We start from the raw sequence: 10,000 nt of genomic DNA, 5'->3' as shown, positions 1-10,000 counted from the left end.
CCCTCTGCTCCCATCCTAGTTGGCATATTGGAGGGACATAACATGAATGGTAAAACATGGCCTGCAAAATGAATGGAGAAGAGAAGAGAAGAGAAGAGAAGAGAAGAGAAGAGAAGAGAAGAGAAGAGAAGAGAAGAGAAGAGAAGAGAAGAGAAGAGAAGAGAAGAGAAGAGAAGAGAAGAGTAGAAGAGAAGAGCGGAAGAGTGGAAGAGCGGAAGAGTGGAAGAGCGGAGTGGAGAGGGTGGCTCGCCGGCAACAGGCTGCCATGGCAACGGCAGACCAGCGTGCACAAAATAATACAATACAATACAATACATGGCAAATAGGTAACCAGCTCAGAGCTGACAAGAGAGAAATGAGACACACTGATGACACATAGACAAGAGGAAAGACAAGAGAGACAGAGACAGAGACAGAGATAGAGACAGAGAGAGAAGCAGGGGAAGAGAATGACCGGGAGAAAGAAATAAAGAAGGAAAGAAGAGAGACCTAAAGACAGAAAGAAGCCTAAAAAATGAATAAGAGGCTACCAGAAAGACAAACAGACTGCTACATCAAACAGCTCTCCACGTGCTCAGATTGACATACACAGAGGGGCTCGGGGGTAGCGACAGAAATAGGAAATTAGGAAATGTCATGGCTAAAGGCAATGTGAAACAGCACTCAGACAGCAAGAGAGGAGGAGGAGGAGGAGGAGGCGAGATGGAGAGAGAGACCCAGGGCCACAGACAGGCAGACAGGAGCACAGGGAGGAAAAGAGCAATGTGGGGGAGGTGTGGACAGCAGCTGAGACAGGAAGACATGGAGAGAGAGAGAGATAGAGAAAGAGAGAGAGTAACAGAAAGGAAGAGAGAGAGAAGGAAGGGGTGATAATTGAGAGAGAACAGAAATGGAAAGAGAGAGAGAGAGAGAGAGAGAGAGAGAGAGAGAGAGAGAGAGAGAGAGAGAGAGAGAGAGAGAGAGAGAGAGAGAGAATACACTGAGAGAAGAGGGACGAGTGTTTTGCTGAGAGCTGCTATTAAATCAGTGTGAAAACGGCACGGCGTGTACCTGCGAGAGGCCAAGACAGGCTCAGTGCCTACCTCCCACGCCCCACACCCCCACTGACAACACGGCATTAATTCCAGTACAGTGCATCTGTTCGATTTCGGCCACCGCCGAGTTTGCTCGTCTGGGAAACGGAAGGATGAGAGGGATGGAGGAGAGGAGGAGGGATGGCAGAGAGGAGAGAAGAGGAGGAGGGATGGAGGAGAGGAGAGGAGCAGGGATGGTGGGAGGTAGCAAAGAAGATGAGGATGTTTGCTTTGCTCACTTGGCTAAGCTTACTCTCTTTTCTCTATTCTCTCTCTCTCTCTCTCTCTCTCTCTCTCTCTCTCTCTCTCTCTCTCTCTCTCTCTCTCTCTCTCTCTGTCTCTCTCTCTTCTCTGCCTCAGTGCTGAAGTTTGGGATAAACACACAGGTGCCAGAGACAAGGGTAAAGAATCAATACCTTGCTCAGCGCCAGCTAAAACAGTTAACAAGGATGTCTGCTTCAGCGAACTAACATCCACACAGGACCTCTTTCGACTGCTCTCCTCTCGCTTAGACAGACGACAAATGGTTAAGCGCAAGAAAGGGAGGGAAGACAAGGGAGGGAGAGAAGACAAGGGAGGGGAGAGATGGAGAGATGGAAAGAGAGGAAGGGGGCCTCCTCCTGGGTGATAAATAATGCCAACAAAAAAGGTCGTCAACAAACGCAAGCGAAGAAGGGTAGATAAGGGAGGAGAGAGAAAAAGAGAGATAGATGGGCGGAGGGAGCGATGGAGAGATGGAGAGGAGAGAGAGACATGGAAGAATGGAGGCAGAGACAGAGGGAAGGATGGGGCCTCTTCGGCAGTAAATAACGACGACAACAAATGTCAACAAATGGTTAAACGCACCAGAAGAAAGTATGACAGGGAAGGGAGCGAACGAGAAAGACGGAGGTAGAGAGGGTACAAACGAGGGATGAGGGGAAAGAAAGAGAAGAGGTGTGTGTGTGTGGTTGGGAGTTGGGGTTGGGGTCTTTGGCAGTAAATAATGCCCGTTTGCTGAGAGGGGAGAGGGGGGTTAGAGAGAGGCTGTGCTGGTAGGGAAGGGGAATTTTTCCACGTCTGTCAATCACTCCTTAGGGAAGGCAGCCTCTCCAGCATACAGGGCCACATCTCCTGCTGAGGTGCCCTTTCACTCGCTCAGACTCCTTTATCTCTCTCTCCCTCCCTCTTTCTTTCTCACTCCATCCTTCCCTCTATCTCTGTCTCTTTCCTGTCTTTCACTCAACTACTGTCTCTCTTGCTCTCTCGTCTCATTAGATTCCTTGTCTTCTCTCTGTCTTCTCTCACATTGTCTCTCTCTCTTTCTCTCTCTCTGCATGCATCGTTCTCTCCATCCGTCTACCATTCTGTCGCTCTCTCCTGCTCTGTCTTCCCCTCCTTTGCTCCCCTCCTGTGATTTATATTTCTCTCTCCCTCTCTCCTTACTCTCCTCCCTCCCTCCCTCCTCCCTCTCTCCCTCCCTTCTCATCAGCTCCCCTCCTTCATCTTTCTCCATTGCTGTCCTCTGCTCCTCCCCTGCCTGTTTCTCTATATCCACCTGCCGCCTCCCTCTTCGACAGTCTTTCAATCACACCTTCATTTTTCACGCCCTTTCCTCCCCATCCTTATTTCCACTCACATCTCGCCTCTTTCACCTCGCCTCATCTCTCTCTCTCTCTCTCTCTCTCTCTCTCTCTCTCTCTCTCTCTCTCTCTCTCTCTCTCTCTCTCTCTCTCTCTCTCTCTCTCTCTAATCTTCCTCCATTTTTTTGCCCTTTGGCCTTTCTCTCTCTTACCCTCCGTCTCATCATCGTCCCTTCATTTTCCCTTTTCACTCCTCTCAGCTCCTGTCAGCTCCTTCCTACTCAGTAGCTGGAGGTGAGTGGTGTATCAAAACTGAAACACACACACACACACACACACACACACACACACACACACACACACACACACACACACACACACACACACACACACACGCTACACTATAACCCTCTTCTGATGAGTTCCACAGAGCTGTTGCCATGAGGACAGGGCCAGCTGTGAGGGCTGGGAGGCTGCCTGGGCCACGGGGGGACGCAACACGCTCCAGTGCAAAATGGCCACCTGCCGCACGCCGGGGACTCTGGGAAGCAAATCAGAACGGGCCACCACCCAACCACCCGCTCACCGCTCACTCGCCAGGTGTTGGGGTTCAGGATTTGGGGAAGAAAAGCATGGCATCCCTTCCCTCAAGAGGGAAGATGGGAAATCAAGCACATGCAAGCAGAATGAAGCACCTTTGCAGTGATATAGAATAGGGAAATCAGAACAAACAGGAGAACACTATTTTCAAAGCACGACCATAATATGGTCAACATACGACCTACCAAAGGCTCTCTGCTACATTAAAAACAAACCAAATTTGCTTCTTTTCAACTGAAACAAGGCTTTACCTCGATACTTCTCCGGTAAACCTTCTCAGACTTGAGGTAGTCTTTCTATAAACACAGTCACACTTGACATTTACAATACATTTCTCCAACATATGCTCAGTAATGACCTCACGCGTGTTGCATGTTTAATGGGCAACAAATAAATTGGGTCATAAAGTTTTGTACAGGTTGCCTGGTTAACACCAGACCTAATCACAAGTGAGATTAGGTCTGGGGAGTTGCCTATGTAAATTCTGTATGGGGCCAGAATACTTGGCTATTATGACACACTGCCCTGCTCTCTGATTGGGCAGAGAAACTGTTAAGGTCGGAATGCTTGGCCATTATGACACAGGTACCATGATCTTGTACGTTATGAGTCATCCTCGCCATACTGTCTTTCAGATCGAAACGATTGTGTAGAACTAAAGGCAGTATGGGAGTTCCCAGGCTATTGTATAGGAGCCTACGTGCATAAACAGCCACACAAAAGGAAATGACCTGAGACACTGCAGCGCTGCTGTACATCAGTGTGCCGCAGTAGGAGCACTGAGAACACATAAAGCCTCAATGGTACCTACAGCACACACACACACACACACACACACACACACACACACACACACACACACACACACACACACACACACACATTCACTCAGCATTGTTTAGAAGTCAAGTGAGACTAAATAGGTAGCGCTAAAGGCTGCTGGTTTATATAGGGGGACATTATGCTTCCTCAAGTGATACATTAGCACTAACAAAGTCGACTGAATACACAACTTGTTTCCATAATCACAGGCATCAGGAGGAACTGTTTGGCTGTGGGCGTCCACACCCCACCCAGACGGAGATAGAAGAGGACGGAAGGGGATAGAGAGGATGACGGAGAGAGGGGGTTGGAGACAAAGATAGAAATAAAGATAAAGAGATAAGGGAAGAGAAAGTGAGAGAGAGACAGAGAGAGAGAGAGAGAGAGAGAGAGAGAGAGAGAGAGAGAGAGAGAGAGAGAGAGAGAGAGAGAGAGAGAGAGAGATTGATTTAAAGAGTGATTGGACCATTTACAGAGATACAGACAGAGGGGTAGAGAGAAAGAGAGTGAGAGAGAAAAAGAGAGAGAGAGAGAGAGAGAGAGAGAGAGAGAGAGAGAGAGAAAAAGAGAGAGAGATGGCGTGAAAAAGACATGGAGAAGAGGTAGGCAGGCAGGCAGGCAGGCAGGGAGCTATTTTGGGTGAATGCCACAGCAAAAAAGCAGGGCCACATGCTCCACAGACGCTGATGCGTGCCCACTCATAGGGGCCTGTTTACAAGGCAGGCCAACCAGGCGCACCAGCCAACGCCTCCCTAGCCAAAGCCAAAGCTGAGGCAAGCTCCGTCCTCCGTCCAGCCCTCTCACCAACCACCGACCACCGACCGCACACCTCCAGAAAAACCACAGGCGGGTGTTCCGCATTAGCAGCAGCCAACTCGGACTTCTTTTATATACTTCATAAACACACAGCTGTACATTTTGTGGATCGTCTCAGCACTGCACTAAGATTAGTGACCAGCAGTAGGACGAAGGCAGTATATTATGTAGTCATTGCATTTTCTTTCGTAATATAACAACAAGCGCAATCCAATGGCCCCAAGTGACACACACCGTAGGCGTAGGGCTTGACATCAGATTCTGATGAAAGTTTAATAAATTGTGTCAGCTCCTTATATGAGTCTACAAACTAAATTTGGTAACAAACGAGCCATTAATGATGGAGTTTTATGGACAATGAAATTGGGGCTGAGATACACAAAAAAACAAAACAGACAGCATGAGGTCACTGAAATACAGTAGCTGGCACCAAAATCGCCTCCGTGGGACCAGGTAAAGATCTGCCATAAATACTGCCAACTGATTTAGGACTTGGTTGAAATCATCTAGTTGGGTAGTGAAAAGCTCAAAGAAATTCTGTACATTTTGAGCATAAAACAGGAATGTTTTTAGACAATCTTTGGACCGTCATCACACCATATGGGTGGTTCTGATGTGGTAAGGTGATGCCCAATCCAGAAACATCACTACTGCAATTTGCTTGAATTGTCAAGGCTGGCTAGTGGCTGTTGAAATTGTGACATTTTTTGGGCAGTCTCTTCCAAGTGACAGTGTGTATAATTAAGGTATGGTGTGACAAGATGATGCTTGTTCCAAAAACAGGAAAATCTGTCAGTCCAGTAGCAATAGCATGCCTTGCTTTAATCCAGTCACTATCGAGCAAGATGATTTCCAGCAATCCTTAGATCAGTTAGCTTCACCTGTACCCTTGCCCGCTGCTATTAGGAAAGAGCCAGCTAGTCTATTTCAAACAAGCCCTCTGCGTAGTCTAGCCTCTGATGTTTTGACTTTAAAAGCCCCCCGCTGGTGACCTTTGACCCTAAAAGTGTCTGGGACTATTCCCGGAGAAACTAATCGGACAAAAAAATGGCTACCATGGAGAAGTTAATTTTCCTCGACTAAGACCCATTAGTGTAACGATGAGTTCGCTCTGAGACTTGTGGCCTTATCGCATGCCATTACAACACTGGCCGAACGGCCAAAGCAGAGACAATCGCTGCTGCAGAAGAGAGGATTATTACTCATAACGTTGAAGAGAGAGGAGAGGGAGAGATAAGGAATGATTTGTAGCACAGCAGAAAAAAAACCCTCTGTAGGACTTGGATTACAAATTGCGGTAGAGCAAAAAGGGGACGATTATGCAGTTATGGGAATACATAATGAGGCAGTGATTTATACGAGTAATAGTATTCAGCAGATGTTTTTTTCCTCCAAAGCATAGCACACAAGACTATGATAACGTTATAATATTACTCGTGTTGTCCTGTTACTGAATTTATTTGAATAAATGGATTAAATTGAAAAGTGTTCGGAGTAAAACCAGTTTGTACAACATTTTACTGTATATTTTCTAAAACAAATGCTCATATGGATCTTATATTTCTGAGGTTGTTTTAAACAGTCCCATGACGTGGTTGTGTTTTTTTTCAGTGTATCCCCTCATGTAGAGATTTTCTTCAAACACTCCCCTCCATAGCCTTCTGCGTGGGTGCTGCCCCAGTGCTGGATGACAGAGAGGCCTAGGCAGGGCTGGTGTGGGTGGGTGTTGTGGGGAAGGTGTGGTCGCTTTGCTCTAGGTCTGCCTATTTATTAGCAAAATGCAAATGTGTGCATGTGCGTGTGTGTGTTTGTGTGTGTGTGTGTGTGTGTGTGTGTGTGTGTGTGTGTGTGTGTGTGTGTGTGTGTGTGTGTGTGCGTGCGTGCGTGCGTGCGTGCGTATGTGCGTGCGTGCGTGCGTGCGTGCATGCGTGTGAGCGCGCGCACACACACACGTGTGTGTGTGTGTGTGTGTGTGTGTGTGTGTGTGTGTGTGTGTGTGGGTGTGTGTGTGTGTGTGTGTGCATGTGTGTGTGTGTGTATGTGTGGTGTGTGTGTGTGTGTGTGTGGAGTGAGACCAGACCACGCAATAGCAAATGCTAACACATGTAGAGATAGTGGGCTGGCCGTCTGTACTGAATAGCCTCAGCTCAGCTGTGTGATCGCTGGCATTAGAGGGCTGCACTACACTACACTACACTACACTACACCACTAGCGTGGCCTAAAATTAGACTGGGGGATAAGTAGTGGGTCTGCTCCCTTCCACTACCACTGTACCAACACCCAGCACCACACCACCTCATCTCCTCTCCTCTCCTCTCTGCACTCCCTATGGCAGAGTTTCCCAAAAAGGGGCACGTATACCACTAGGCTAGCATATGTATGAAGCATAGTCATATCTGGATAGAGGAAGTGATATAGAACATGAGCTGGGGGTACTCATGGCACAGCATAAAGGCTTTTGGGGTACACAAACTGGGAAAAACTGCCTTTTGAGTAGCCTATGTGTAGCGGTGTAATGACAGCTATACTTCATACACACACACGCAAAAGCCACGCTATGCACATATGCACTGCAGTGCACACCCTATCAACTCCACCCGTCACACTCACAAACACAAACGTGTACACACACACCATCCACTCTTTTTAACCCAAGCCCATTCCACACAGTGCAAGCAACACACACACACCCTTCCCACATCCCACTCACAAACACAAACATGCACACACCAAAAACAAACACACACACACACACAGACACAAACACACAGACACAAACACACAGACACAGACACACACACACACACACACACACACACACACACACACACACACACACACACACACACACACACACACACACACACACACACACACACACACCCTATCTCCAGCCTACTCCAACCTCCTGATGCTACTACTTTGCCCAGCACGTGTAAGCTCTTTGCTCTTTGCTCTGTCTATGAATAGAGTCCTGTTTTTCCCCCCGAAACAGGCCTGTACAAAAAGAGATTACGGTCAGTACAGCACCCTGATTACCTGACAAACATCAGGCCTGGCTGCTGCACGTACGCACGCCACATTGCACTGTCACCGGCGCAAGCACACACATGCACAGATGAGATGAGATGTGTGCATGCCCAAATGGCAGACCGTAACGGAGCTTCCATCCTGTGTCAGATGTACCTACATTTTTGGGCTTGCATGCCCAGGGTCACCCCGCTTCGAATCCAGTCTGGGTCATTGCCCAACCCTACCTCATCTCTCTCTAACAACTATTTCCTGCAGGTCTTCTCTATACTATCCTATTTAATAATAAAGGCAAAAATATAGTGTCTATGGTATACAGTATATTTTCTATATAAAAAATCGCCCCCTTGTCTCCCTTGTGCCACCTCCTCACCTTCTCTCCCATCCTCTCTCCTCCCACACACGTCTCCTCTCACCACCTTACTCATCTCTTCTTTTCCTCCCTACACCTCCACTCTGCGCCACCTTCTTTCTTCCTCCACCTCCTCTCTCCTCCTCCACCTTCTCTCTCCACATGCACCGCTGGCTCATCTCATCTCTTCTTTTAATCCCTACACCTCCTCTCGTTGTCTCCTCATCTCTCCACATCACCTCCCTTCATTCATACTCCTCCCTCTGCACCAACTCTCTCTTCCTCCTCCCCACCCCTCCTCGAACACCAACTCCATCTATCTCGTCACTTCTTTTTCTCGCTACACCTCCTCTCTGTGCCAAATCCTCTTTTTCCCCTTCATCTCCTCCTTCACCTCCTCTCATCCTTCCTCTCCCCACATACTGCAATCACCACCTAACTCAACTCCCCTTCTCCCTACACCTTCTCTCTGTCACCTCCTGTCTTTCCCATCATCTGTCTGTCTGTCTGTCTGTCTGTCTGTCTGTCTGTCTGTCTGTCTGTCTGTCTGTCTGTCTGTATCTCTCTCTCTCTCTCCAAATCAAAGAGTGCTGGTAAAATCTGGCTACCTTGCACACTTGTTGATTTTGTTGATTCACGACACCTCACCAAGAACCCTGATAAATTCGCTTTGGCTGCAGTGGGGAAAAAAAGTATTTTTCTCTTCCCAAATGACTCCTCACTTCCCCCAGAGTGAACCCACAGCCCTTCAGGCAGCCTGAGGCAGAGAGCAAAGGAGGCCAGTCAGTGGAGGAGCTAAATGCCACGTCTCGTTTCTCCCCCTCCGTGTTTGATAGACCGTTTCCCCTTTTTTCCCTGTTCTGTTCTGTTTTTGGATGCCCCCTCTCCTTATCTCCAATCTCCTTATCCTTTAATCTCTTTTCCAACTATTTTGTCCCCGTCCTTTTTCCATTCTCTCTGTAATGGGAGGGTGAAATGTGGGGAGAGATGTGGAAGAAACAGCGGGCCTGCCTGTCACCTTGGAGAGGGTGTTGACAGCAGTGAGTCAGCCCTCTGCTTGACGATGACCTTCCACAGTAGTCAACAATAGGAGGCATTAAGCAGCCAGCCCAGAGGGGGGCCCCGAGGAGCAGAGTGGCTGACTTCTCAGCAGGACTTTTTTTACAGCGACTCATTTAAACACATGCACACACACACACAGGTGGGCACATGCGCGCACACAGACACGCACACAAGCACACACACACGCACTCACGCACACCTCTCTTCCCCTCTCCCCCTCTGACACGTATCACACACAAACACACAAACTCACACACACACACACACACACACGCGCACACACACACACACACACACACACACACACACACACACACACACACACACACACACACACACACACAATGGGGGGAGTTAGGTGAGTGTGACACATCTGCTGTGTGTCTGCCTGTGATCAGGTAAATAACAGGACTGAAGGGAGGGATGAGGAGGAGGAGGAGGAGGAGGGATGAGGAAGGAGGGAGGAGGGAGAAGGAGGAGAGGAAGAGGGAGAGGGGTGAGAGGGACATGGCTGGTTGGCTGGGAAGGCTAAGGGGAAAGGGGGTGTTTTGGGTCGTGTAGGTGTCTGTGGTGGTGTTAGAGTTTGGATAAGTTAAGGAACAGAATTAGAGTGTGCTAGTGTGTACGTGTGTGCGTGTATGTGGTGCTTTTTAATGACTATTACAGTGTTCCACTGGTGGAA

At 48.4% G+C, this 10,000-nt stretch overlaps 1 protein-coding gene across 1 annotated transcript in view; it reads right to left on the bottom strand.

The window, feature by feature from the left end:
* Positions 1–10,000, bottom strand: part of LOC134436303 (protein MTSS 1-like) — an 85,250-nt gene that overhangs the window by 62,554 nt on the left and 12,696 nt on the right. The gene's annotated exons all lie outside the window — the stretch shown is intronic.

The sequence above is a fragment of the Engraulis encrasicolus genome, chromosome 20 (genome assembly GCF_034702125.1).
Source record: "Engraulis encrasicolus isolate BLACKSEA-1 chromosome 20, IST_EnEncr_1.0, whole genome shotgun sequence".
NCBI lineage: Eukaryota > Metazoa > Chordata > Actinopteri > Clupeiformes > Engraulidae > Engraulis > Engraulis encrasicolus.
The sequence above is the reverse complement of the archived record's forward strand: the minus strand, read 5'-3'. Positions and strand labels throughout refer to the sequence as shown.